We start from the raw sequence: 27,482 nt of genomic DNA, 5'->3' as shown, positions 1-27,482 counted from the left end.
AACATTCTTACATTTAAAGGGTACAAAATGTTTTGGTACCAAAATAGGTCCTAAATAGTAACAGTGATTAAGCGTGGGTGATGGAGCTGAGAGGTGTAGAGATTTCTCGTTTTCTCTTTTGTGTTTTTCACAGAAGGTTACTCATTTTCTGCAACGGGCATGTATTACATTCCAAAAACATTTTGTAAATGTTTGCTCCTTTCCTAAAACAGAAGCCACACAAAAATGCAAATGCATCAACCAGCAATGAATTTAATATTATTTAAGAAAAGCAACGATGCACCATGTTCCGCAAGGAGGACATGGCAATCCACTCCAGTATTCTTGCCTGGACAATCCCCATGGCCAGAGGAGCCTGACGGGCAACAGTCCATAGCGTCGCACAGCGGCAGACATGACTGAACAAACATGCAGGAAAGGTAATGCCGCACCATGTTTTTCAGCTTTGTCTCTGGTCCCGTCCTGGGGACCAGCAGGCACTTTATAAAACACCAGCAGAGCTGGATCCCCAGACACATGGCCGCTGGAGGGTCAAACACCCGTATCCTGCCCTGGGTTCACTGATCAGTGAGACACAGCAAGACAGTGTCCCAGAGAAAATAGAAAATGTGTGCTGCCGGAGCAGCCAGGGTTGGGTAGAGCGTCTCTGGCACTGTGATCAGGCAAGGTCATTGTGGGTGACACCAAACAGAGACAGGGTTCAGTAGAGCTTGCCTTCGAGCTCGCCTCTTTGGACAATGTTGAGTTACCTCTTTTCCACGAACTCAAGGTGCTGTTTAGTCACTAAGTCATGACCGGCTCTTTGCTGACCCCATAGACTGTAGGCTGCCGGTCTCCTCTGTCCATGGGATTTCCCAGGCAAGAATGCTGGAGTGGGTTGCCATGCCCTCCTCCAGGGGATCTTCCCGACCCAGGGATTGAACCTGCATCTCCTGTCTCGCAGACGGGTTTTTACCACTGAGCCACCAGGGAAGCTCAAGGTGAGGAAATAGCGAATGTGCTGTATGACGGGATGAAGCTTCTAAAACACCTGACAGGCTCACCAAAGAGGTTAGTAAAAGCTGACAAACAATTTAAAAGAAACAAATATACTGAACTTAGATTTTAAAGAACTGTGTAACTGAAAACATAGGTCAGAAACCAAGAACATCGGCACCAACAGACACTGGGGAGATGGAGATTTTCATGGACTAAAAACCCAGTGTTGGCTGAGAATATGACATGGTGCCAAGACAGGCTAGCTGGTGCTTAGGCTAGATGAACAGAGGCATGGTGTCTGAGGAGGGAGGGAACAGTTCATTTGACTCTGCTCCTCACAGCTACCCAGGGCCGGAAAAAGGCACAGGGTCTGAAGGGGCAGCCATGGGTCTGGAAATTTCCCCCCATGAAGGGCAAGGGTCTTAGAAATCATACATACCCACCCACACACACCTATATAACCCAGCTGCAGGGCACTCGCTGTGGCCGGACACGGCCCGAGACTTCCATGAGCTATCTTGTTTATTTACTTTTTAGTGTCCCGCAGGGTTGGAGGGGTCTCTGTTACAGGGATCCTCCATGGAGTTCTGCCTCAGCAGCTACAACATCCATTCCTGGTGGACAAATGCTGCCCCCTCCCCCAACAGATTCTGCTCAGCTGGGCAGACTCTGCTAACAGATGGAGCTGCCCCAAACATGGGACAGTCAGCCACCACTTCCTGCAGGAGAGGTGGCCTTTTGGGGTAGAGAGGTGGCCAGCCCTCTCTGGCTCTAAGAGGAGCCTGGCAGGCTACAGTCCACAGGGTCTCAAAGAGTCAGACACGACTGAAGGAGCTTAGCATGCAAGCACATGAAGAAAAAAATCCGTCCAAGGTCTCAGTGTCCAGGCTCAAGCCCGAGAGGAACACCCCCGTGTCCATGGTGAGAGCCCCTCACAGAGGCCGCGTCAGGATCAGGGCAACGCCGGCCCGGAGAGGAGGCTCTTCCAGTGACCGACCAAGAGTCTCCAGACCCCACAAGCGGCCTTTCTCCGGGCTCTGGCGACCACACCCACGTGGAGAGTCTGTCTCTTTACCCCAAGGGCCACTTCGGCGTGTGGTTACAGGGGGCGCCGTCTGTGCCTCTGGAGCCGCCACCGTGCTTGAGGGTGGGCGCGTGTGCCTATCGCGTCGGTGGGCGCAGTGCGCAGAGAGGGGTCCGCGCCTTCTATGCCCCCGAGAGTTCCTCCTGGGGGAACACGGCCCTGGGCTCCTGGCTCCCGGCCGGACAGACCGGGGGTCCGCTCGCCTTGGGGACCCGCGGCCGGGCGCGAGGGGGCGCCACGCCACCGCAGCCGGCGGATCGCCAGGGCCGGGCCGGGCCGGGGGCGGCGCGCGGGGCGGTGCCGGACTCCGCGGGCAGCGGGCTCCAGAGACGCCGCGCTCCGCCCGGAGGAGGCCGCCGGCCGGGCGAGCGGAGCGGCAGCCAGCCGAGTCGGGCCCCGAGGTGAAGTTGCGTGCGCGGTGGGGCCCTGAATCGGCACCCGAGGGTCCCGGGGCCGGGTTGGGGACGAGGGTGCAGGGTCCACACAGAGGATCCGATGCAAGAGCGGGGGCGGGAGGGCTCGGGGCTTCTACACGGGGTTCCGGGGCAGAGACCGGGACGCAGAGGGTCTACAGAGGAGGGTCCCGAGGGGAGAGGAGACAGGAGGCTGACGCGGCGGGAGAGAGAGGTCTACACTGGAGTCTCTCGGGGCCGCAGCGGGGACAAGGGGTCTACACCGTAAGATCCCGATGCAGGAGCTGGGGCTGGAGGAGCGCGGGCGTCTACCTTCGAGCGTCCGGGCCGGAGCAGGGCAAGGGGGCCACAGTCCGGCGCGCGGAGTCTCCACTCGGCTGCGCAGACGGGTGGGGGCAAAGAAGAGTCCGGGAGGGACATGTAAGCTCCCCTCCCCCTACCCGCGGCCCCCGGAGCCGAGGGTGGTGCCGGACTGGGTGCCGCCCCCAGCCCCCTGCTCGGCTCCGAGTCCCCAGCCGGGCTGGCGTCCGGCCCCAGGCGCGCACGGGCTCGGGCAGCTTAGTGCGCTTCCATGGAGGTCCGGGCGGCCGTGGCCGGGGTCTGGTTGCAGCTGCCGCCCCGTCTGTCCGTGTAGGATCTGCAAGAGCTCAGGTGAGAGGAGGGATGGGCGACAAAGCGAGCGAGATGACCGGGGATCCCCCAGGCGCCCGTGCTGGCTGGTTGTGGGCGCACCCGGTTCCGCGCAGAGGGCGCGGGATGCAGCCCTTGGCGCGTGGGTGCTCTTTCCTCGCCCCTTCCTGCCGCCCCTGCCCTGCAGAGGGGAACGTCGCCCCCGTATACACAGCGATGCGCGCAGATGTAGTCTTACACACACACACGTACACACACACACTCATGGCCTTGCCTTCTCCTGCCCGGCCAGGAGCCGGAGCCGGAGCCGGACGCAGACCTGAATCCCAGAGAGGGAGCCCCTCTCCGGCAGCCCTGAATTCTTTAATTAGGAGCCCAAGCGCCCCTGAGCCCTCCGGAGCCGAGCCAGGGAGCTCCCACACTCCCCCGCTGAGCCCAGGTTGGCGCCGGGGCTGGGAGCGCAGGGAGGCCCGGGTCCGCATAGAGGCGGTTGCCCAGGGGTCCTGGGCTTCAGCAGGGATGACGGTGGAGGGGGGCGGGGTGCGTCTAGAAGAGCGAGCCAGGGTTCTCTCAGTGCCTCGAATGCTCTCCCCAGCCTCCAGTCTCCCGGGACCCTGCAGTGTCCCGGGGCCTGGGGGGATTTGCCCTCACAAGGTTTCAGGTGACCCAGGGAGTCCCCTCCCAAGCCCCCCTTGCTCCAGTAGATTCAGTTTCAGGATAAGACTCTAATAATGGGTTTCTGGCTCTCAGGATAAGACTCTGATTGGGTTGTGGCCCCTCCTGTCACCTTTGTCCCCTCGTCCGAGATTCCAGCCCCGAGCTGAGTTTGTGCCCGGGGCAGACTCTCCTCACCTTTGGCTTTCCCTGTGGGCTGCCCCTTCTCCTTCTCTTCCTGGCCTGCAAAGACCTGGTTTCCTCAGCCCTGCACTCAAAGCCAAGGTTTGGAGCCCCTGGCTGTTGGAAGTGGGTTTTGACCCTGTTGGTGCGTGTGGCAGTGACCCCTCTGGGAGGTGGCCTCCAGGGGCGGCAGTGGCAGCTGGTTCACCCCTCTGCTCTGGGGCAGCTGCTAAGGGGGTCGGTTACGAGAACCCCCAAGGTCTTCCTCTCTTTCCTTGCTGAGAAATCCACGGTGGACCCCACAAGCCCAGATGGGTTCAAGCAGAAGAGGGTGTGCTCCTTGCCCCACCCCCACCTCTAGGTTTGTGCGGTGCACGCGACCTCCAAAGGCTCCCCTACACCTGTAGTCCCCAGGCAGTCAGCGGATAGACTTGCTCTGGGCTCTCTTACACTGGCCCGGGGGAGCGCTGTGGCCCACTGGGGGCTGGAGTCCACTTGCTCTGGATCCCCGTTGCTGACCAGCCACACATTCACCAAAGGTTACGCCGCCAATGGAGGTTGGGTGCACCTGTACTTCCCTGGGCACAGGCTGGGAGAACGACCCTTCCCAAGGCCAGCGCCCAGGTGTTCCGACCCTTTTAGACTTATAATTTGTGTACTTCCACTGTGCAAAAGTCTTTTTTTTTTTTAATACCTTGAGATTTCCATAATCTAAGAAAAAAAAAACATTGGATGTTTTTGTAGGCAGGGGGAAAAAGGAGGGAAGCAAGTTCTTGGCTGGCACCGAGGCCTGCGCAGGCCAGATGCTTAGAAAATATGTGCGGGTTGATTCATTGTTTGAGTTTAATTAAGAGTTTCTACCCAGGGTATGGCTGGGAGCTGCATTATCATAATTACAGGTGTATGTGCCATGATTAATAGGTCGTGCGGAACACATGGGTTGGGAGGAAGTGGTAAAATGCTGGGGTTTGCCCTGGCAAAAGCAGGCCCGGTCTGTGTCCCTGGAGGGTTTCGCATCTGGGGTGTGGGCAGCCCCCCTTCTGCCCCCTGCTCTTCCATCCAGGCACCAGGAGGGGGTTGGGCAGTTGGATTCTCAGCCTCTCCCTCAGCGGGGATGTGCGGGCGGGGGTGAAGGGGAGCAAGCGAGGCAGCTCAAGATGTGTGCGCACGGTGCCGGGGGGTGGGGGGGGTCACATGAGCCGGGAGGGACACTGGGGAGCCTGGCAGATGGGCTGGTGGGCTCTGTGGGGGTTCAAGGAGAGCGGTCACGTGTGCCTGATCATCTAAGCACCGTGTCCTCGTGGGCCATTCATGAGGAATAGGGACGTCTTAGGACAGAGCCACAGAGTCCCCACTGCCTGCAGGGTCCCTCAGGGTCAGGCTGAACGGGGTGTCCCCAGCTCAGGGCTGAGTGGAGGCGCCCCACGCCCACGGCTCCACGGAGGGCCCTGGCCCTGGGACCTGCATCCTCACTGTCGAGCTGGTCAGGGCACAGGCTCCAGTCCCGCCTGGCCCGGCAGTGGGTGACCGGTGTGCCCTTCACAGTGGAAAGGGGTCCTGCATGGGCATCGAAGAAACAGCTGTGTCTGTTTCACCACCCAGCAACTCTTCTGAGAGCTTCAGCCCTTGTCAGCTGAAGCAGACAAGACAGAGGCCGGCTCCCCACTCTGCGAGGCACCTGCGGGCACCTGCGAGGTATAGCCAGTACTTGGCGCCTCATGCCATTGATGCATGCAGGGAGGCGTGGGTGTGTGTGGCTGGGAGGGCAGGCGCAGGCGGACTGGGCCTCCTTGGCTCTGAGACGTGGGCAAATAGTTCAGCTGCTGCTGTTTTATATTTTCTGATTCCTCCCGTGTCAGACCAGAAGGCTGCTCTGAACTGTGCCAGCTCTCTGATTTTCAGAGGAGGAACCTGTGTCGTAAAGCAGAGTCAGTAATGCATTCACTCAAAATGAAACTCCCAATATTTTAATTTGATTGTCTGTTTAGAAAGAAGGCAAATTGAAATGTCATGTATAAATAGTACAGAAGACCTTTACGTTGCTTTTTAAATCCATGGAGCTAAGACAGTAAGAGCAAACTGGACATGGAGGGGCAGATGGTCCCCTGGCCCCAGATACCCACACCGCCCCCAAGGGGGCGGGGCCAGGTTGGGCCACTGCTCTGTGCCCCGCGCACTGGCCCTCGGCCTCTCGATGTAGCAGTCGGCCCCTCACTCCCCTCTGCACCTGCCCTCCCAGGCACACCCGCCCTGTCCCTGGCCCTGTCCTCAGCTCTGTGCCGCCTCCCTGGACAAGTCGGCTCAGGGAGGAAGCAGACAAGCTCCGGTGGCCAGAGCCCTGGGCTGCAGTTCCCGGAATTTAATGACCTTCCTGGATATTTTTAACCTTGTCAGATATTTAAACAATGAAGTTTAAATCTTAGATTAGACTCAGAGAGTGCTGGGCACATGAAAGCCGAGGCTGGGGTTCTGGGGCCCAGAGACCCTCAGGCTGCTCTGAGTGGCGCAGTGCTTCTGACTAAATTCTAGCTTGAAGAGGCAAATTTATTTTTGTAAAGGAATAGCCTTTTTCCGGTGGGCGAGGCTCTGATCTCCATGTTCCTGACTCAGTTCTCACGGACCTGGCCACCTAGCCCCAGCAGGACTTGGGGAGGGTATGTGGATGGAGGGCCTGCCTCTGGGTGGCGTGGCTTCCAGGGGCCTCCATGCCCCAGCCAGGGGTCTCCATGTGCCTTCACCCCTCCCACACCAGCAGGTGTCTGGGGGTTGGGGAGGTGCCTATCACTGGGACAGCGGAACTGCTGTGTGGACTGTGCTGGTGTGTTTGTAGCAGGAGGACAGAAAGTACCAGCTTCGCACATATTCCAGGTGCAGTTCTCTGTATTCTGGGTCATGATGCTAAACAGGTTCAAAATCATGGAAAGTCCTGCCCGTCCTGTGCGTCTGGAGGCCAGACCTCCTCCTATCTGAGCTCAGACAGGAGTGGCGGCTGGAGCCAGGCTCCCAGTGGAGCACCAGACTGTCTGCCGGGTGCAGAGGGCCTGGCCCGGCACAGGGGCTACACCGGCTCAGACCCTCCTGCTTGCTAAGTGCAGGCCTGCCAGCCTCACCCACCCCAGAGCCCCCCAGCTCTGTCGGGGCTCAGGGCAGAGTCACCGTGTGCCCGCAGGACAAGCAGATACACGTCATCTCCCTGAACAGGGTCAAACCTGGTTCTGGTGACAGCCAGGAAGAGGGTTCCCTTCCTTCTGGGGGGTCGAGGAGGCACGTAGCTTAACACGGGGAAAAGTGCATGACAAGTTTTAAACCCAAATGTTTTATTTAACATCACAGCAATTAATGCAATGGAGTGAAATGCTTTGGTAAAATAAAATGCATTAAAAATTTATGCACATTATGTAGATTAGCTATTTAGTCATTAGAAGGAATGGCCTTTCTCCGTAGCCTCTGATATTCGATTGTGAAGCGTTAAGGCCCCTTTCTGGAGCTGGTTCACAGTTACTTCAAGAAAATGACATTTCTGACTGTGAACAAATTTCCTTGATTTTTTTTCCCACCAAAAGAAGGAAAAAAAGACATTTTTCCATGAGGAAATTTAGGAAATATGTATCATTGTCTTCTTTAATACTTAACCAATTAGAAATAGAGGCTTCCCAGGTGACTCAGTGGTAAAGAATCTGCCTGCAATGCAAGAGACCCGTATTTGATCTCTGGGTGGGGAAGATCCCCTGGAGAAAGGAATGGCAACCTACTTCAGTATTCTTGCCTGGAGAATTGCATGGGCAGAGGAGCCTGGTGGGCTACAGTCCGTGGGGCCACAAAGAGTCAGGCACAACTGTCTCAAAATGCAGAGGTGAGCTGGGCAGCACACACAATGAACAAGGTGAATTTTTGTCTCTGGGAATTGTGATGTGTTGCTTTAACAAGAAACTTACATCTGGCGGGGGTGCTTGTCAAGTAAGAGGCTCTGAGGGGCTCCTCACTCCAGGAAACACCTGCCTGCCTGCCAGTGGCTGAGCCCAGGCCTGGTCCCGGGCGTAGAGGCGCCTGGTGTGTGCTCTGAGCAGGGCTGCCTGCAGACAGGCGGTCAGGAGGCGAGGGGCCCACTGTGCCCACCGGGTCAGTGTCCTTTCCTGGGAGATTATTTCGCACCAAAGGGAACATGACCAAAAAGAAGCCCTCTCTGCCCCGGAGGAACAGGTGGAAAGGTGAGGCCTCGTGTTTCCAGATACAGCAAACACATACAGATCAATGGGATAGAGTTGGGGAGAGATGAATCTCCAAATCTGGGGGAGATTGATTGTCAACAGCAGAGCCGAGGCCATTCAGTGGGGAAAGAATCAGTTCAGTTCAGTCGCTCAGTCGCGTCAGACTCTTTGCGACCCCCTGGACTGCAACACTTCAGGTCTCCCTCTCCATCACCAACTCTCGGAGTTTACTCAAACTTATGTCCATAGAGTCGGTGATACTATCCAACCATCTCATCCTCTGTCACCCCCTTCTCCTCCTGCCTTCAATCTTTCCCAGCATCAGGGGCTTTTCCAATGAGTCAGTTCTTCACATCAGGTGGCCAAAGTATTGGAGTTTCAGCTTCAGCACCAGTCCTTCCAATGAATATCCAGGACGGATTTCCTTTAGGATGGGCTGGTTGCGTCTCCTTGCAGTCCAAGGGACTCTCAAGAGTCTTCTCCAACACCGCAGTTCAAAACCATCAGTTCTTCGGTGCTCAGCTTTCTTTATAGTCCAACTCTCACATCCATACATAACTACTGTAAAAACCATAGCCTTGACTAGACGGACCTTTGTTGGCAAAGTAATGTCTCTACTTTTTAATATGCTGTCTAGTTTGGTCATAACTTTTCTTCCAAGGAGCAAGCATCTTTTAATTTAATAGCTGCAGTCACCATCTGCAGTGATTTTGGAGCCCCCCAAAATAAAGTCTGTCACTGTTTCCATTGTTTCCCCATCTATTTGCCATGAAGTGATGGGACCAGATGCCATGATCTTAGGGGAAAGAATAGTCTTTTCAACAAATGGAGCTGGAACAACTGGATTCAAGTTGCAAAAGTGTCTGATACCAAAAAAAAAAAAAAAAATCACTCATCATACCAAGAACAAGAAATATCAAAACCTGACTGAGAAAGACCATCAGTAAATGCTGAGATGATAATTATCTGACCAGTCTTTTAAAGCTGGCTTTGTAAAAATGCTTCACCGAGCAATTATGGGTTTTCCTGAAACAAACAACAACAACAAAAAAAGAAAATTTCAGCAAAGAAATTCAAGTTATAAAAAATACACAAATGAAGTTATGGAACTGGACAATGCATTGATTGAATGGAAAAAACCTTGCATCCCTGGTGGTATGTCTCCCAGTGCAGGGGGCTGGGTGTGACCCCTGGTCAGATAGCTGAGACCCCACGGCCACGCAGCCAAAGAAAACCCAACTAACCGAACAGAGCACGTGCTGCCCGGGGTCAATAACAGAGGGTAAAACCGGTGAATCTGAGATTAATCGGAACTGCCCAGTCTCAACAACAGAGAGAAAAGAAAGACTGGAAAAAAGAAAAGGAACAGATTCGTAGGCACCTGTGTGAAAAGAGCAGAAATGCCAACATTTGTACTATCAGGTCTCAGAGGAGAGAAAAAAGGGGGTGAGGCTGAGAAGATTTGAATAAAGAATGCCTGAAAACCTCTCGAAACAGCAAAAAATACAAACCTACAGATTCAAGGAGCAGAGCATAAAAGCAATTGTAAGTGCTTGGCCATTAAATAACACACATAGAAAATTAATATGTCAAAGAAGTCTCAAAGGAAATGTTAAAATATAGAGAACTGAAAGGAAAAGAAAAGAAAAGAAGTGGAATGAAGCCAAAGCAGTGTTGAGGAAAGTTCATGGCCCTGAAATGCTTACATGAGAAAAAAGGAAAGCTGTCTACATATGATATTATATCAGTAATATAACTTTGTAAATTGTATTAATTCTTTAAGAACTCCTTAAAAAAGAAATCTCCAGGTCCTGGGGGTTTCACTAGAAAATTCTACCAGACATTCCAAATCACTTTGAGATTAATATTACCTGAAGACTGCATTAGAAGAAAACTACAGATCCATATCATTCATGAACTTAGACAGAAAATCCTAAACAAAATATTAGCACATTGAATCTAGTGATGCATGAAGTTACTGGGCCAAGTGAGATCTAATCCGGGTATGCAAGTGTGGTTTAAAATTAAAAAATCAGTCAATATAATTCACTGTATCAACAGACCAGATATAAAATCACAGCTTATTCCAGAATTCATATAGGAAGGCACAGGCTCTAACATAGCTGGAACAGTCGAGAAGGGCAGAGTGGATGAGGACTCTGCCCAGCTTTAATGCTGTCTGTGTGGCTGCAGTGATGAGACCCTGTGATGCGGGCAGAGGGCAGAAGATGGAGCTCAGAACCCAGTGGTGCCCTCGTGGGCACACCTAATTGCCTGTCAACAAAGATACAAAACCAGTTTACTGGAGGAAGCGTAGCCTTTTCAACAAGTGGCTGTTTAATCGCTCATCCTAGGAGAAAAGAAGAATTCATCTGTAACCTCACACCTTATATACAAATTAACTCAAACACATTGTAAATAGCTATACTTTTAATGAAATAAATGTTCAAAAAATTAACTCAGAAATGGACTACAGACTTTAATGTAAAACTGTAAGACTTTTAGAAAAAAAAAAAAAAACAGAATCATCTGGGTTTGGGATCCCCTAGAGTAGGATATGGAATCCACTCCAGTATTTTTGCCTGGAGAACTCCATGGACAGAGGAGCCTGGTGGGCTGCAGTCCAAGAGTTCACAAAGAGTAGGACATGACTGAGTGACTGAGCATACACATGCAAAGAGTTCATAGACTTGACGCCAAAAGCATGTTCCATAAAAGGTACACTTGATAGACTGAATCTCATCAGAATGAAAAATCGCTTTTTCAGAAACCCTTTTCAGAGCATTAAAGGAAAAGCTACAGAGTGGGACACAATATTTGCAAACCACACATCCAGTAAAGAACCCAAATCTGTAATATATGAAGAATTCTCAAAACTCAATTGCCAAAAACAACAACAGCAGCAACAGCAATAAAACCAAAAATATGCAATTAAAAATGAGCAAAATATATGAACAGATATTTCACCAAAGAGGATTTACAGATGGTAAATAAGCACATGAAAAGATGTTCAACATCGTTAGCCATCAGAGAAATGCAAATCAAAAGCACAAAAAGATATCACTACACACTTATCAAAGTGATGAAAATAAAAAAGAGACACCAAGCGCCGACAGGGATGTGGAGAAGTGCTCTTATGTGCCGCTGATGGGGATGTAAAATGGAACAATCACTATGGAAATTAGTTTGGCAGTTTCTTATGAAATGAGCGATGCAATTGCAGTGTGACCCAATGCTTGTACTCCTGGGCATTTATCCCAGAGAAATGACAGTTTATGCTCACATAAAAACCTGTACATGACTGTTTATAGCAGTTCTGTTTACAACAGTCAAAAACTGGACACAACCCAGATTCTTTCTGTGGGTGAGTGGTTAACTGTGGTCCATCCATGCCATGAAGTACTACTTGCAGTAAAAGAGGAGTGAGCTTTTGGTACACCCAGAACTTTGAATGGATCTCCAGGGCATTTGCTGAGTAAAAACACTTTTTACAATGAAAATTTATCTTTATGTTAGTAATATACTGTAAAATATATTTACATTGGGGGTAGGGAAGGCTTTCCAGAGAAAGTGACTTTAAAATGCAAAAGGGTGTTCTCTGCAGCATTCGTGCAAGTGTCTAACTGAATTAATGTTAGAATAGTGTCCGGTTGTGGGGAAGTGCTGAGGGATGCTCTTACGGGCAGCTCCACTGGCACCTAAGAGTAGCCAAGGTCATATTTCCACTGGATTCCCAGCACCAGCGAGAAAACCAGGATTTAGCGAAAACATGGGCATTTCCTTAAGGCCTTGGGGCCCAGTGACCCCACACAGCCAGCCGGACCTCTTTGTGTGAGACTTCTCAGACTTCTGTCGAATTCGCAGAGATGGAGAAGAGGGAACTAAGGAGACTCAGGACCCCTGAACTCGAGGGCTGCCCTGGGGACCTCCTTGCCCCCTGCTGTGGACGTTCGTCCTGCAGGTGTCCATCTGTCCTTCGCCCTCCCCACCCACCCCCTGGTGCCCCAGCTGGAGTATGAATTCAGCCAACCTGTTAGAATATGTAAAGGGGTGGGAAGCCCCCAGTCTGTGATGGTCGTCAGTGGTTGGTTGCATTAAAGGTTCTTCTATTCTATTATACTGTCAGATTTTCCACTTTTCCCATGGCTTAGTTTTAGAATCGGAACATTATTTTTCATGAAGATGAACCTCCAAGACTCATTTATGCAAATTGATGTAGAGAAGAATGAGAAACATCAACACATATCCTCTTATGACTCAGAGGGAAGTGTTGCGTCCATGTGGGAAGCCTCCTCCCACACCTTCACAACCACCTCCTCCGCATCGGCAGCTGGCCAGGGACACCTAGGCACTAGCAGAATGGACAGGGCACAGTGCTGGGAGCTGGACCTTAGCGGGATAACAGAGGGCCCTTTGGGGCTAAGTTGATCCTCTAGTCGCGTCAAAGCAGCTTGACCGCATGAGTGGGAGGAGTGAGAGAGCTGAGTGCGGACCATCGGGCGGAGCCAGGGCTTGGGGCGTGTCCTCTGGTGACCCAGGCTGCTGGCAACCACGTGCACTTACATCTTCCCGTGAAAACCTCCTTAGGACCCTGGGACACTCAGGGGGTCATGTACCCCAGGTGGGGTCTGGCACCATGAGTGCCCCTGGGGGTGGCTGAGGGCGCTCCCTGACCCCTGCCCTGCCTGCCCCCTCCTGCCACCCACAGCAGGCTGCTTGCCCCTTCTCGCCCCCGGGAAGACTTGGCCCTACTTGGCTGCCGGTCCAGGCAGGAACGTGAGTGGGTCCTCGTTCTCTTTCCCGCCCCGGGGCGCTTGGACCGCCCTCTGAAGGCACCGACAGAACCCGCGGGGCGGAACCTGCAGGAGAGGCCCCCAGGGGCACGGCTTCCCCGCCCTGGGCCTGGCCAACCCTCTCTGCTCCTCATCACACCCGGCCAGCTCTCCCACCCTCTGACAGCACGTTGTGCATTCGTAAGTTAGGAAACTATTTGACCTGAAGAGAAGTGTTCCTGAAGTAAGTGGCACAACTGTTTATTTTTGGAACTCTCACTGTTAACGTCAAGGTGTAGATAAATTAAATGACACCAATTCATCCCAACTCGATAGCCATGGCAGGCCCTCCCGGTCCACCGAGCCCCACACGAGCCCCGCGGACCTGGACCGGCTCGGATGCCTGTGCACCTCGGGCCCTGGCCCTGCCTCCAGCCCTGCGGCACGCACGTGTGTATTGTCATCATAGAAATGGTCACGTCTGGCCTGCACTCAGGTGACAGCCGTGCTCCACCCGCCACTGCACCAGCTCCTCTCCGTGATCCCATCTCTTTGGCCGTCTTGGCAGAGAAATGGGGAGGCGGCCAGCAGGCCGACGGGCGAACGTCACACGGCTCTTGGGGGCAGGCCTGGCCCTGGGCCACCGGCTTGAGGAGAAGCCCACAAGCCCCTCCTGGCGGGGTTTCTGGGCTGGGCAGCAGGTGCTAATGATGTGCGGGGCCCTGGGTACGGTCCCTGCAGAGCTGGAAAAACCCGGCTCAGGGAGCGGACAAGAGGCCTCCGGTTTCTGTGGTTCCTTTATTGTTTATCCTGAATAATTTCAAAAGAGTAGGGCATGTGTGGTCTTGTCACTGCTTAGATGTCAGGGACCGTGGAGAAGTGGCTGACGTGTCCATCGGTGGCTGATCCAGCAGGCTAAAGCTTGGTCCTGGGCAGGGGCCTGAGCCTGCCCGCCCACCATGCACCCCTGAGCTGGCCTCTCTGGGGCAGGACTGTGACCTGCGGAGGGGACGCAGCCGGGAGTGGAAGGAGGGGGTCACAGGGGCATGCCGAGGAGGGGGCCCGGGGCTGGAGCTGAGACCCTTGCAGGCCGGTCCTTGCAGAATCGCCTCCGTGACGCTCAGTCTGGGTCAGACTGCAGCCTGTCCTGCCTCCTCTGGGGAGAACCCAGAGCCGCCAGCCATGGCCTGAGGGAGCATCCCCGTGCCCCGGAGGCCGCACACTTGTGATGCCCCAGGAGGGCAGGCAGGAGGAGCCCCTGGGGGTGTGCAGCTGTCAGTTTCTGAGAAGCCACAGAGTCTCTGCTTCTGAACTCACAACACAAAACACAGCGGGTGTTTCCAGCAAGCCTAGTGCATGTCTAGTCTAGTGCGAGCTCTGCACGGTCTGCTCTGTACCCTCTCAATGGCTTTCTGAGAGGGACATTGTAGCCGAGAGGAAAGAACAGAAATGGGAGCCCTGAGGAGCCACTGCGTGTGCCGGGAGGAAAGTGCACCAGGCAGAGGCCGAGTTCCTTAAGGGACCCAAGTTTCCTGTTTCAGACATAAAAACAGTGCTTTCTTCACGATCCCTGTAATCTGAAAACTGATCAGCAATAAGGTCTAAGCAGCTGCGTGGTTTTGGAGAGTTGTTGTTTTCTTTAATTGCAATAAACTATGCATAATATGTGGCTTCCCTAGTGGCTCAGTAGTAAAGAGCATGCCTGCCAACGCAGGAGACATTAAGAGGTGCAGGTTCGATCCTTGGGTCGGGAAGATCCCCCGGACAAGGGCAGGGCAACCCACTTCTGCATTCTTGCCTAGAGAACCCACAGACACAGGAGCCTGGTGGGCTACAGTCCATAGGGTCACAAAGAGTCGGACACGACTTAGCAAGTAAATCGACAATACATAACATAGAAGTTACCATTTTAACCATTTTTAAGTGTGCAGCTTAGTGGCATCAGAAGCATCTGAGTTCCTACCCACACCCCCATCCTCCGTCTCCAGAACTTTCTCATTTTCCTGCTGAAACTCTGTCCTGATGAGGCCCTCGCTCCCCTCCCCAACCCCGCCCACCCTGCTTCCTGTCTGTGAACTTGACTCCTCCAGGGACTTCACACGGCATGTGCCCTTTTGTGGCTGGCTTCTCTCACTCAGCTCGATGTTCTCAAGGCGGACCCACGCTGCGGCGTGTGTCGGAACTTCTTCCCTTTCTATGACACATAACGTTTCCCGTGTCTTTCACACGTGTCGCTGACCCACCCACTCTTCGGGGACACTCGGGTCGCTCCCACTTTCACTGGTGTGAGCGTGGGTGCTTTCAGTTCTGGGTGAACACACAGGCTGGAATCACTGGACCACACGGTGATTCTGTCCTTAATTTTTTGCGGGACCACCATACTGTTCTCCATAGTGACCGTACCATTCTATATTCCCACCTCCAAGGGAACAGAGGACGAGATGGTTGGATGGCATCACTGACTCATGGACGTGAGTTTGAGCAAACTCAGGGAGATGGTGAAGGACAGGGAAGCCTGGTGGGCTGCAGTCCATGGGGTCACAAAGAGTCGGGCACAACTTAGCGACTGAACAACAGCAACCACTGCCCAAGTGTTCAAATTTCTCTACATCTTCACCAATCCTCTTTTTCTGTTTGTTTTTCTTTATAATAGCCACCCTAATGGATGTGAAGTGGTATCTTATTGTGGTTTTGATTTTCATTTCTCTAATGACCAGTGTTATTAGAGCATCATTTCACGTGCTTATATTTTTTTTTTTTTGAGAAATATCTATTCAAGCCCTTTGTCCATTTTTAAAATCGTTTTGTTGTTGTTGTTGTTTTTGAGTTTCAGGACTTCTCCATGTGTTCTAGATACCAATCCTTGATATGACTTGAAAATATTTTCTCCTTATATTCTGATCTGTGGGCTATCTTTCCACTCTGTGGATAGTGTTCTTTCATGAACACAATTATTTAATGTTGATAAAATCCAGTTAATCTACTTTTCCTTATTTTACTTCTGCTTTTGTAGCTCAGCTGGTTACGAATCCGCCTGCAGTGCAGGAGACCCCAGTTCGATTTCTGGGCCAGGAAGATCCCCTGGAGAAGGGATAGGCTACTCACTCCAGTATTCTTGGACTTCCCGAGTGGCTCAGATGGTAAAGAATCCGCCTGTAATATGGGAGGCCTGGGTTCAATACTTAGATTGGGGAAATCCCCTTGAGGTTACCACCCTGTGTGGTAACCCACTCCAGTATTCTTGCCTGGAGAATCCTCATGGACAGAGGATCCTGGTGGGCTACAGTCCATGGGGTTGCAAAGAGTCGGACATGACTGAGGGACTCAGCACATACTTGGTGTCATATCCAAGAAATCACTACCAAATCCAGTGTCATGAAACTTTGGTCCTATTTTTTCTTCTAAGAGTTTTGTGGCTTTAGCTCGTATATTTAAGTCTTTGATCTGTTTTGAGTTAATTTTTTTTATATAGTGTAAGATATAGGATCTAAGCTTGTATCCTGTATCCTATGTAAGGGTAGAAGGATCCCGCTTCCTTTTTTGCATACAGATACGCAGTTTTCCCAACACCATCTGTTGAAAAGATGGTTTTCCACCTTGAATGGTCTTGGCACCATTTACCCATGTATTTGAGGGTTTATTTCCTGGCTCTCAGTTCCATTCCATTGGTCATAAAGCCATCTTTATGCCAGTGACACTTTTGTTTGCTACAGTTTTGTAAGGTCTTCTTATTTCATTTTATTTTTCTGGCTGTGCTGTGTGGCTTGTGCAATCTCAGGTCCCCAACCAGGGATTGAACTGGGCCACAGCCTTGAGAGCGCCGAGTCCAAACCAGTAACTACGAGACGCCCACGGGACTCCCGTGGTGAGTGATGAAATCGGGAAGCGAGACACCTTGTCTGTGGGATCGTCTTTCATCAGCCCAGCTGGGCAGCAGGGACGACACCAGCAGCCCTTGCAGGCTCTGCCCCGCCACCGACCCCCCAGCTTCCCACCCGGGGCCTGCTGCCAAACCTCCCACTGCTTCTGCCTGGAGTCCTCCCGGCTTCACGGATGGAGCCCCTCCACCGCTGGTCCAGCCCTGCCGCAGCGAGCCTGTCCAGCGCGGCAGGACCGTGGCTGAGACACACCCTGCCTCTGAGGGACCAGCCTCCCGGAGGAGAGTGTAGCTGACACGGGTGCTTCCCAAGAAGGGTCTCCCGTCACTGACTCACGCCTGGTCCCTGCAGGAGCCGCACAGCTGTGCCCCTTTGAAGGGGGCCTCGGGGACTCACATGGCAGGGGGCCCTGAGACTCTGCAGGAGCAGGGTGTGTTTTTACTTATTTTGACCTGTGGATAAAAGGAGAAGGGGAGAAGGCTTCCCACCGACCAACAGGAAGCAGCATTGCTTCTAAAAATGCTGTTTGCTGAAGTCACAGCTCCCCCCCATCACTTAGGGGCTGCCAAGGCGTCTCCTCAGAGGTCGTAATTACGGAGCCTGTGGAGCTGCTGTCAGAGCAACTGCGGCGTCGCCCTGGAGACCCGCGGTGCTGGCCCAGCCCAGACCTGCAGGGGCCCCAGTGCCCCAGGCAGAACCTCGTCCTGGAGCCAGGGTGACCTGCCCCGGGTGGCAGAGCTGGGTGTCCGGCAGCCCGAGGTCTGACCAGGCTGCCAGGATCCCGGTGACCCTCAGTCCAGCCCCTCAGAGCCCAGGGTCTAGCCTGTTGCCTGGCTGGGCTAGCAGCTCGGTGAACACGTGTGTTGAATGAGAAATTGTTGGGTTTTCATTTGTTGTTTAGTTGCTTAGCCTCTTTGCTACCCCATGAACCATAACCCGCCAGGCTCCTCTGTCCATGGGATTCTCCAGGCAAGAATATTGGAGTGGGTTGCCATTTCCTTCTCTAGGGAATCTTCTTGACCCAAGGATCGAACCCAAGGTTCCTGCCGTGTCTCCTGCATTGCACATGAATTCTTTTACTGCTGAGCCACTGGGGAAGCCAGAATGAAACTTGTTGTTCAGTTGCTAAGTTGTGTTTGACTCTTTGCCACCCCATGGTCTGTAGCCCGCCAGGCTCCTCTGTCCATGGGATTTCTCAGGCAAGAATACTGGAGTGGGTTGCCATTTCCTCCTCCAGGGGATCTTCCCGACCCAGGGATCGAACCTGTGTCTCCTGCACTGGCAGACAGATGCTTTACCACTGAGTCACCAGGGAAGTTCAATGAAAAACTGAGGCATCTGCAAATCAAGAGATGAGAGGAGAAAAATAAGAAGAGCCCAGAAGTCACAGTGCTGGCAGAGGAGAGGCATGGTCGGATCCCCTTGACTCCGAGGCCGGTGAGGGGGTGCGGCCACATGAGGAGGCCAGCAGAGAAGGCTGAATGCCCACAGGACAGCAAGCATCGGAGAAGCCTCTGGAGGGATGCTGGGCAGGACTGTGGTTTGATTGTGTTTCCCGAGACACCAGTGCTGTGGGGCATCTTTTCAGGTGCTTGTTGGCTGTTTGTCTTCTTTGGAGAAATGTCTATTCAAGTCTTTATCCCATTTTTAAGCTGAGTTGTTTCTCTTTTTATTTAGCTGTAGGAGGTCTTTGTATCTTCTTGATACTAAATTCTGATCAGGTATATGATTTGCAAATATTTCTTCCTGTTCTGTGGATTGTCTTTTCTATCTGTTGATAGTTTTTCAATGCACAGAAGTCTAATTTTAATCAAGTCCAATTGATCTATTTTTAAATTTTGTTGTGTATGTTTTTTGTGTCATACTGGTGGTTCAAACGGAGAAGGCAATGGTAAAGAATCTGCTTGCAATGCAGGAGATATGGGTTCGATCCCTGAGTCAGGAAGATCCCCTGGAGAAGGGAATGGCAACCCACTCTGGTATTCTTGCCTGGAGAATTGCATGGACAGAGGAACCTGGCAGGCTACAGTCCATAAAGTTGCAGAGTCAGACACGACTAAGCGATTAACACACACAGAGATAGAAGTGGTCTGAGCATGCCAGCAGCTTTTGCCTTTGACGAAATCCTAGAGCTAATATTTGGGGAGAGGGGTGTGAAGGCGTCACTGAAACTCATCAAATTCAGATCCAAGGTGTTTTTCGTTCCAGTGCCTCAGGGTTGAAATGGAAAAAGTTAAATATAAAGAAACTTTTTATTTGAACTATTTTAAACTTATGGAAAAGCTGCAAAATTAGCACAGACTTTTCCTGTATCTGCCCCCAGCTTCCCCCTCATGTTAAGATCTTAACAGAAAGCTCTGTGAAATTAACCCTGTCCTGCAGGGGGACCAAGCTGCAGCCAGTCCAGTGGCGCCCCACCCCCAACCCCCTGACGCCCAGCCTCTCAGGCCCACGTCTGGGTCGTGTTTCTCCTCTGTCTCTGAGGTGGCACGTCTCTCCAGGCTTGCTTTGCCTCTCGAGTTGCTGACACTTCAGAAGGATGTTTTCAGCCTGTGAGAATTTGCCGACTTGACAGACTCCGCTCATATTTCAGTCAGTCAGTCAGTCAGTCAATCTGTCGCCCCACAGCCGTCAGAGCTGCTTCCCACGGCTTCTCAGGCTGGTTTGTCCTCTTCCAGCCCTTCCTGCTTTCCTTCCGACCTGGGTCTGGCCGTTGGCAGAGCTTGGGCAGGCCTCCTCCTCGTCCCTGGAGCCAGGGTCCCCCTTGTCCCTGTGTCCCCGTGGCAACAGCCGGCTGGGACCCGCAGTGCCACGGGGGTCGCATGGAAGCGGCTTATGTACATCACATTCTGCAGCAGACAGTGTGGGAATGATTCATCACTTGCTTAATAAAATTGATTTAAGAAAGAAATTACCAATTAAGAACTGTCCTGACTGTAAAGTAAAAATTCAGTGATCTGGAAACTGTCCGTTTCCTGCTCAGGGAGCTAAGGGAGTCCAGGCCACAAGGAGGCTGCTGCCCTCCCCAGGTCACGGGGGTCTCTTGGTCTTCACAGGGAGGCAGGGGGGCCTCAGGCCTCCTGGGGACCAGCCCAGGGACCCGCACTTCAGGCCCCGGAGCACAGAGGGTCTGCGGGCGGGTCTCGGCCAGCCCTGTGCCCTCAGGCTGCAGCCCTTTGTCTCAGGAGGGGACACGCTGGTCCACACAACACCCACCCCCACCACCCCACCAGAGACGGCAGAGGGCGGGAGAGGTGGTGGCCGTGACTCCTTCCCCTTTCCGTTCGCTGAAGTGTCTGTCACTCTGTCCCGTACCAAGGTGTGCTCCAAGGTCAGCATCCAGGGCCAGGCTGGACCAGAGCCTCGGCCTCTTAGCTCAGGAAGCCCCGCGGGGCCCCGTCCAGAGGGGCGGGGGATGAGCTCTGGACAGTGGCTCTGTAACTTCTCCGTCTTTCTTAGGCATCAGAGAGCTTCTATTGTGTAGGCTTAGAAGCTGACTTGGGGGACAAGATGACTGGGGGCCCAAGTGTGGGGCCCCTGACACATTGAGGGTCTGTCCCCTGTCCCCAAGAGACGCTCTGGGGGGATTTGCAAGACGCTGCAGAGGGACACACTCCAGTGGAAGCCCCCCAGTGACGCCTGTCCACACTGTTGGACGACAGTCCAACTGTCGGCCGTGAGCCGCCCCCCCAGGCCCTGGCAGCTCCGAAGCCTCTCGCAGAGCCCAGGCTCTAGGGCAGCCTCGCTCCTCTGGGTGCAGGAGCAGAAGCACCATGTGAACAGAGATTTCAGAGAAAACTGATGCAGCAGACGTTTGCATACAGATGTGCTAATTATAGTCCTCAACCTGTACGTTGAAACAGACTTAGCAGTTATGATCGTTCTGGAACATAATTGCTTTTTCTAACCCGTAGGCGCTCAGTCACCGGGAGACGTCCTTAAATCCAAGAGGAGGTTCATGCTCCAAGTCTAGGGACGCGAACTCGGCCGAGGGTGAGGGGGCCCAAGCCGCCTCGGAGACAATTGTTCTTGGAGGGGCTGCGGGGCTCACATGGGGTCAGCAGGGCCCTGAGCTGGGTGGGCAGTGGCCTAAGCCCCAGTAACTCCCAGGCTCTGGGGCAGCTCGGAGACATCCAGGAGTGTATCAGGCCTTTGGGGGAGCTGGTGGGGGAGCAGAGGAGCCCCAGGTGGGCCAGAGAGGGGAGGGCGCTAGAGGGACGTGCTGTTGGTCCCCTGGGAGCCCCGTGAAGTGGATGGGGGATGGAGCACCGTGGAGACCTCGTCCAGGAGGGCACCCTGTGCGGGGGCTGCGGGCACTGTGAAGACCCTCGTCCAGGAGGGCGCCGTGTGCGGGGTGGGGTGAGGGGGGGATGGAGCACCGTGGAGACCCTCGTCCAGGAGGGCGCCCTGTGCGGGGTGGGGTGAGGGGGATGGAGACCGTGGAGACCCTCGTCCAGGAGGGCGCCGTGTGCGGGGTGGGGTGAGGGGGGATGGAGCACCGTGGAGACCTCGTCCAGGAGGGCGCCCTGTGAGGGGGCCGCGGGCACTGTGAAGACCCTCGTCCAGGAGGGCGCCCTGTGCAGGGAGGTGGGGGGGACAATGGAGCACCGTGGAGACCCTTGTCCAGGAGGGAGGGCGAGGAGTGGGCTGTGCTGGGGGCTGCCTGGGGCTGGAGGGCGCGTCCATCCCTGAGTTGCTCATTTGCTGATTACGAAGAACCCCCACAGCTGGGGCTGGGGGCTGGAATAGGGAATACTCTGGGAGGTGGGGTGAGGACACGGGACACAGATTGGCCTCCATGAAGAAAGAAATCTCCCCTGAAGCAGGGGAGACGTGGTCAGGGCCTCGCATTTGAGCCTAATGGTGACAGTTGTACGTTTATCGTGCGACACCATGGCTGTCTGTCTGGTTCACTGATGGAGACAGAGGAGCTGAGGCAAGGAGCAGGTTCCGAGAAGCTACTACGTTTCCACTCAAAACCCTGTCCTCAGAGCGTCCAGCACCGTGTAGACTGGAGTGAGAACAGTGTTTGAGGAAAATACAATGACCAAGTGGGTGCTTGGAGTAAACATAAACGTCCCCTGAAATACAGGTTCTTCCCAGGGGTCCTGTGACCACAGCCAACCTCAGAGTACTCAGGACCCCAGACCCACCATGTGTCTGTGAGGCGATGAGTCACGTGTCCTGGACTCTCCAAGAAGCCCGTGGCTGACCAGGGTCTAGACGCAGTGCCTGCAGGAGGGAGACTTGTCATCTCAGGGCCAGAGGAGCCCCAACAGAGGCGGGGGACCCCCCCCCAACCAAGGATGAGCCCGATGCGGGGAAGCCAGCCGGAGGTGAGGGGTCCTGCATGCGGCCCCGCCTCCCACGGGGAAAACAGAGTTGTTGAACTAAACCATGGCCCAGGAAATCTCAACATGAGGGGGCCTGAGAAAACAACGATTTCCTCAGAGGTTCATGCCCAACGAGAGGCGGAGAGAGCTTTGGGGCAAGAACCGGCCAGATGGACTGGCCACTTGGACGCCTGTCCCCACAGGACAGCCCCCCTGGAGCGTGAGGCCTCACTGGGGAGGAGGGCAGGAGAGACTGAGACAGACAGAGTGTGGGGAGAGAGAGAGACAGCCGTGAGGAGCTCTGGGGCGGGAGGGGACTTCTGGCAAGACGGTGAGCTTGGGCCCTGCAGAGCCTGTGGCGCTGTGCCCTCCCGTCCTGTGCCCTGGGTGCCAGGGTCCAGCCTCATCCTCCTCGGGACGTCTCACCCCAGGAGCACCAGGGTCATTGAGGAAACCTCAGGGAGGCCTTTATTCTTAAAGGCTGTGTCCCAGAACCCAGAATGAAGGGTCAGCCGGTGATCGAGAGTGCTAATTTTCCTAGCGGAACTGCGTCCACCTGCCCCTGGGTTTCCTGCCTGCCCCCAGGTGACCCCACCTGACCCGGGTGTCCCCCCCGCACCCAGGTGAACCCCCCTTTCCCTGGGTGTCCTCTCCTGACCCCGGGTGTCCCCTCCTTCCCCCGGGTGTCCCCCCATCCCCAACTGTGCCCCTATCCCCAGCTGTCCCCCCTGCCCAGGTCTCTTTTCTCTTCAGCTCTTGCTGCTTATTTCCTCCTCCATCCTCCTGCTCTCTCTGGCTTTTTTCCAAGAGACCAGGCCTTCTGTATTCTCCACTCTTACCTGCTATTTATGAACCTTGAGTCTGGAGGAGGCCTTAGGATCATCTTATCCACTCCCTTGATTCACCAGCTGGACCCTGAGATCTGGAGAGGTTTCAGCAGCTTTCAAGGAGCTGGCCGGAGCAGCAGCACCAAGGTTCCCAGCTTTGGCTCCATCCGAGACTTTCACACCTACGTGTGGGAACCCAACCTCCACAGCGCCTGGCACAAGTCACGCACTGTTTTCAGAGAAACAGCGTCTTGGCCTCGTCCCCTCAGCACCACACATGCTGACCTGCCAAGATCTGGGACGTCCCCCTCACCTGCCCGCCTGCCGCCAGCCAGCACCTGCTGTCGGCGGGCAAGACAGAGGCCTCACTCCCCCTGCAGCGGCCGGGATGGGCTGTTCTGTGTCTCAGCCTCACAGTGAACGGAGGCCCCCTTGCCGCTGGGCCTAAGTCTCTCCTGTGCAGCTGGATGTGATGTTACGGTCGCTAGGAACTTCCGTTGTGACTCTAGTTGTTTTCCTTTCGACGCCCACGTGTGAGTGATGTTTGCAAAGTGAGAAATTAGTAACTATAAGTTTTTAGAAGAAAAACCCAAATCTGGGACTGGTTCTTTAAAAGAAACAAACTTTCGCAGAACTCCCCACAGACGGCCCATTGCCAAGGGGGTCAAGGCATGCTGTGTACGTGCACAGACGGACCATTGCCAAGGGGGTCAAGGCACGCTGTGTACGTGCACAGACGGACCATTGCCAAGGGGGTCAAGGCATGCTGTGTACGTGAACGAACGACGTGCGTCACGTCGTGTGGTCCACGTGGTCACGACCAGTGTGCTGGGTCCGAGTGACCTCGTGACCAGGAAAAGCACAAAGGCAGATCAGAGTCCTCGGCCTGGGCTCCAGGGCCCGAGGCTGGGCCAGGCTCTGTCCTAGAGCCCAGGAAGGGAAGGTGGGGTGACCCTCTGCCCAGTCAGGATGTGAGCGACCTGCACAGAAACGCCAGGAGCAGCAGCACCAAGAAGCTAGCGTGGGCAGTGGGGGGCACCTTGTGTGGCCGAGGAGGCTAAGGGGGCGGCCGGGCTTGGCTGCCTAGTGGGCTTTTATCTTGACCACCTTCACGTACGACACCCACGTCTGGGGCTTTTATCTCAAAAAACCTTCATATACGACACCCATGTCTGGGAGGGCAGTTGGCTTCACTCTACAGATTAAATGTTAATCCCATTCAAAAACACCTTACTGGTAACACCCAGAAACATATTTGACAAATATCTGCGGCACCCATGACCCAGGCAAGTTGACACATAAAATTACCTGTCACACAACATAATCATTATTAGTAGGTCCATAAATAAAAACGGACGTCGTACATTATTTTACATCTTACTACGTAGGGAGGAAAGGAACATCACCAGAATTGTGTTTTGTTGGGTTGGGTGGTGGGGGCGCTGCTTCTTTGTCGCTCTTTTCAAGTAAAAATTTTCAAACATACATTAAAGTCCAAAGAGTAGTACAGTGAAAACCTAGCCATCTGTGTGGAAGTGTATATATAATATATATATGAGATTTTGTGTATATGTGTATGTATCCATATATATGTGAGATGAATGAACCATGTGGAAGTAGTTTACAGAAGCCAAGACAGTTATCCCTGAGTAGTTGAGTGTGCATCTCCTAAAAATAAGGCCATTCTCTTCCATAACCAATTCCATTATAACACCTAAGAAAATTAGCAATAACGAATATTTCAGGTTTTCCCAGCTGTCCCCAAGCTGTGTTTTGCAGGCTTTCTGGTAGACTCTAACCAAGGTCTATGCATTTCGTGTGGTTACGTCTCGCAGCCTCTCACTCCACCTCCTGTGACGTCCCTCCCACCTGTTCCTTTCCTTGTCCTTGACTCTGAAGACCCCAGGCCTCCTGTTTTCTCTGGACGCAGGGACCTGGGTCTGGGCATCTGACTGGAGCTCGTCTTGCCCAGGGCAGAGCCAGATGCTGCTGAGACTGACCACTGCCCTCCATTGCCACCCGGGTGCCAGGTGTGACCACAGGGTCAAAGGCTGGACATGGTCCGCACCCGCTCACCGGACCCTGCGGACGTCTTGTTTCCCCGTGGTGGTGCGTGGTCTTTCTCTCCTCCCTCCTCTGTTGCCGTGTAGAGTGTATGCACCACAGACTCAGGGCTTGACTTAGGTTTCCAGTCCAGTCACTATGTACTCACACTTTCCAAGTCTGCCCGGGGGAGCCCGTCTTTGATGACCACCGACACATGTGCTCTCACACGGGAGCTCTGCTTTCTCTTGTCTGCTCACCTGGGGCCTGTCCTGCTTCCCATCAGAAGTGAGCTGCTCTGGGGAGAAGCGGTCCTGGGGGATGAGGTGCGATCACGTAGGAAGAGAGCTCGTCTGGCCTCAGGAACCTACGAGCTGCCCTGAGTGCTCACGTCCACTCTCTGAGCAGATCAGGCGTTTCTTTCCTCTTTATTCAGTACCACTATCGGAGCTTCACAAACGCTTACAGGTGGATTCGCTGCCATCGAGGCTTGTTGAATTCAAACTCCCGAAGGGCAGAGGTTGAACAGAGGGCTCCAGGTACCCACACCGGGTGTGCAGCAGCCTCTCAGCTGTGAGTATAGTACATCCCCAGGCTGCTGGACTCCCAGCTGGATGTGCCTACCATGGGTAGAATGTATGAAAATTCTGAGTCATCCTGGAGAGACTAGAAGCATTTTCAGTGGCTGCTATTCTAAGAATAATTTTAGAAACAGCATTTGTTTAGAAATCAGAGTCAATGGGTACCCAAAACATCTGACTGTTTACATGTTTATACTTGTACACAGTTTACAAAAAATGTGGAAGATACAGAGTATTGAGAACGTGAAGACGCATTAGACACTCAATATGTAAAAGGGGTGACATTTCTAGAGGAAAAAATTACATTGGTTTTATTTTGCTGTAGCTTGTTTCCAGAGCAAGCGGAATTTATCTAAAATGACTCTATTATAAATCACAAGATTAACAAACATTTTATGGCTTGCTTTCAAAATCTTTGCGGATGCCCACCTCCAAGAATGGGGTTGACATGCATTTCCTGTGAGGGTCACACCTTGTACAAAAATTATGTCAAAGTGCATCACAGACTTAAGTGTAAAATGTAAACTATTAACTTTGGGAAAACAACACTGGAATATCTTTGGGATGCTGGATCAAGCACATTATTCTTGATACCAAAAGCACAGTCAGGAAAAAAATGTAAATTAGACTTTATCAAAAAGTAAAAACTTTTGCTCCACTGGGCTTTTAACCACATGATGGGGAGACGTTTATGGAAATGTTTGTAACAGCTTTGCTCTTAATAGCCAAATCCTGGAAATGAGCCAGCTGCACCAGCCACAATCTGGCGAATCTTCAGAGTTACGCTGAGCGAAAAGACCCGGTCCTCACAGGCTACCTGCCAGCGTGGGTCCTCTCGTACACCCTGCTTGGGATGACGGGAGCACTGGGACATAGCACGGACCGCTGGGGCCACGTTAGGCTGGGGTGGGGCTGGGAGGGATGGAGGTGCTGGGGGCCTGGTGTGATGGACGCTCCGTGTCTGGACTGCGTCCGAGGTGGCACCCTGTAGGTTTGCGAGATGCCACCACTGCATGATTTGGGTAAAAGGATCTCTACAGTCTCAAAATTGAAAGTTTAATTTTTAAAAAACGTTGGGGCAATGATATGCAGTTCTGCTATATGCATCATGCTTTGTGGATAAGAGTTATTAGTTATCAAATTTCTATATGCCTTATAGATTTGGAGACCATATGAAGTTATCATAAATCATAACTGAAAAATAATCATCAATCTTTCTGTCAACAGCATGGCTAAAAATAGATCTAATTAGCGTGTTTTTGGTTCTGTTCATATATACACTTTAGAAGTGTAATTTGCAATTTGTGTAACTTTGACATATAGAAGAGAAATACATTCCAGGAAAAAAATGGTTGAACACATTGGAGGTTAACAATTGGACAGAAATTATAGGAATGATTCTAATAGTACTTTAAGACTGAAATTTCCTAACAATCATGTTTTATTTAAAATTAGTTCTTTACCTTTGGGTCTTTGTACTTAACACATGGATGATTTTTATCCTAATTCATGTGATGTTTGTCTCGATAGGACAATAAGAATTGAAAAACAATGCAGTGTCTCACCAAATATTAACCTGTGTCCTCCTTATTGTCAGGAGGTTGGACGCATTTTTAGTTTAAACTAGCTCAGCCACAGTCATGTGCTAGTTGATTGATTGGAGAAAAGCATTTCTCATTTAGATCACGTTTTTCGATTGTCACGTGGCTGGTCTCATGTGTTCGTTCTTGTTAACCGGTGTCAACTCAGAGGTGAAGCATTTCGGCTGTAATGAAAGTGAGCATCTGGAGGGGCACCAGGCCAGTTGAGGACCAGAGTGGCCTCGGTGGGGGGGTGAGCACGGCCCCCTCCCCGCAGACCTGGGGGCTGACAGCAGAAGCAGTGTGGGAAGGGGCTCT

The 27,482-nt window shown here is 52.9% G+C and overlaps 1 protein-coding gene across 1 annotated transcript in view; it reads left to right on the top strand.

Moving 5' to 3' along the window:
• The first annotated feature begins 2,379 nt into the window (after nucleotides 1-2,379).
• The window catches only part of KCNG2 (potassium voltage-gated channel modifier subfamily G member 2), a 52,483-nt gene continuing 27,380 nt past the window's right edge, over nucleotides 2,380-27,482 (top strand). The window contains exon 1 of the mRNA XM_019986969.2: nucleotides 2,380-2,463. The gene's annotated coding sequence lies outside the window, so the exon portion shown is untranslated. The remainder of the gene's footprint in view (nucleotides 2,464-27,482) is intronic.

The sequence above is a fragment of the Bos indicus genome, chromosome 24 (genome assembly GCF_029378745.1).
Source record: "Bos indicus isolate NIAB-ARS_2022 breed Sahiwal x Tharparkar chromosome 24, NIAB-ARS_B.indTharparkar_mat_pri_1.0, whole genome shotgun sequence".
NCBI classification, from domain to species: Eukaryota; Metazoa; Chordata; class Mammalia; order Artiodactyla; family Bovidae; genus Bos; species Bos indicus.
Note: the sequence above shows the minus strand (reverse complement) of the source record. Positions and strands in the feature narration are given on the sequence as shown.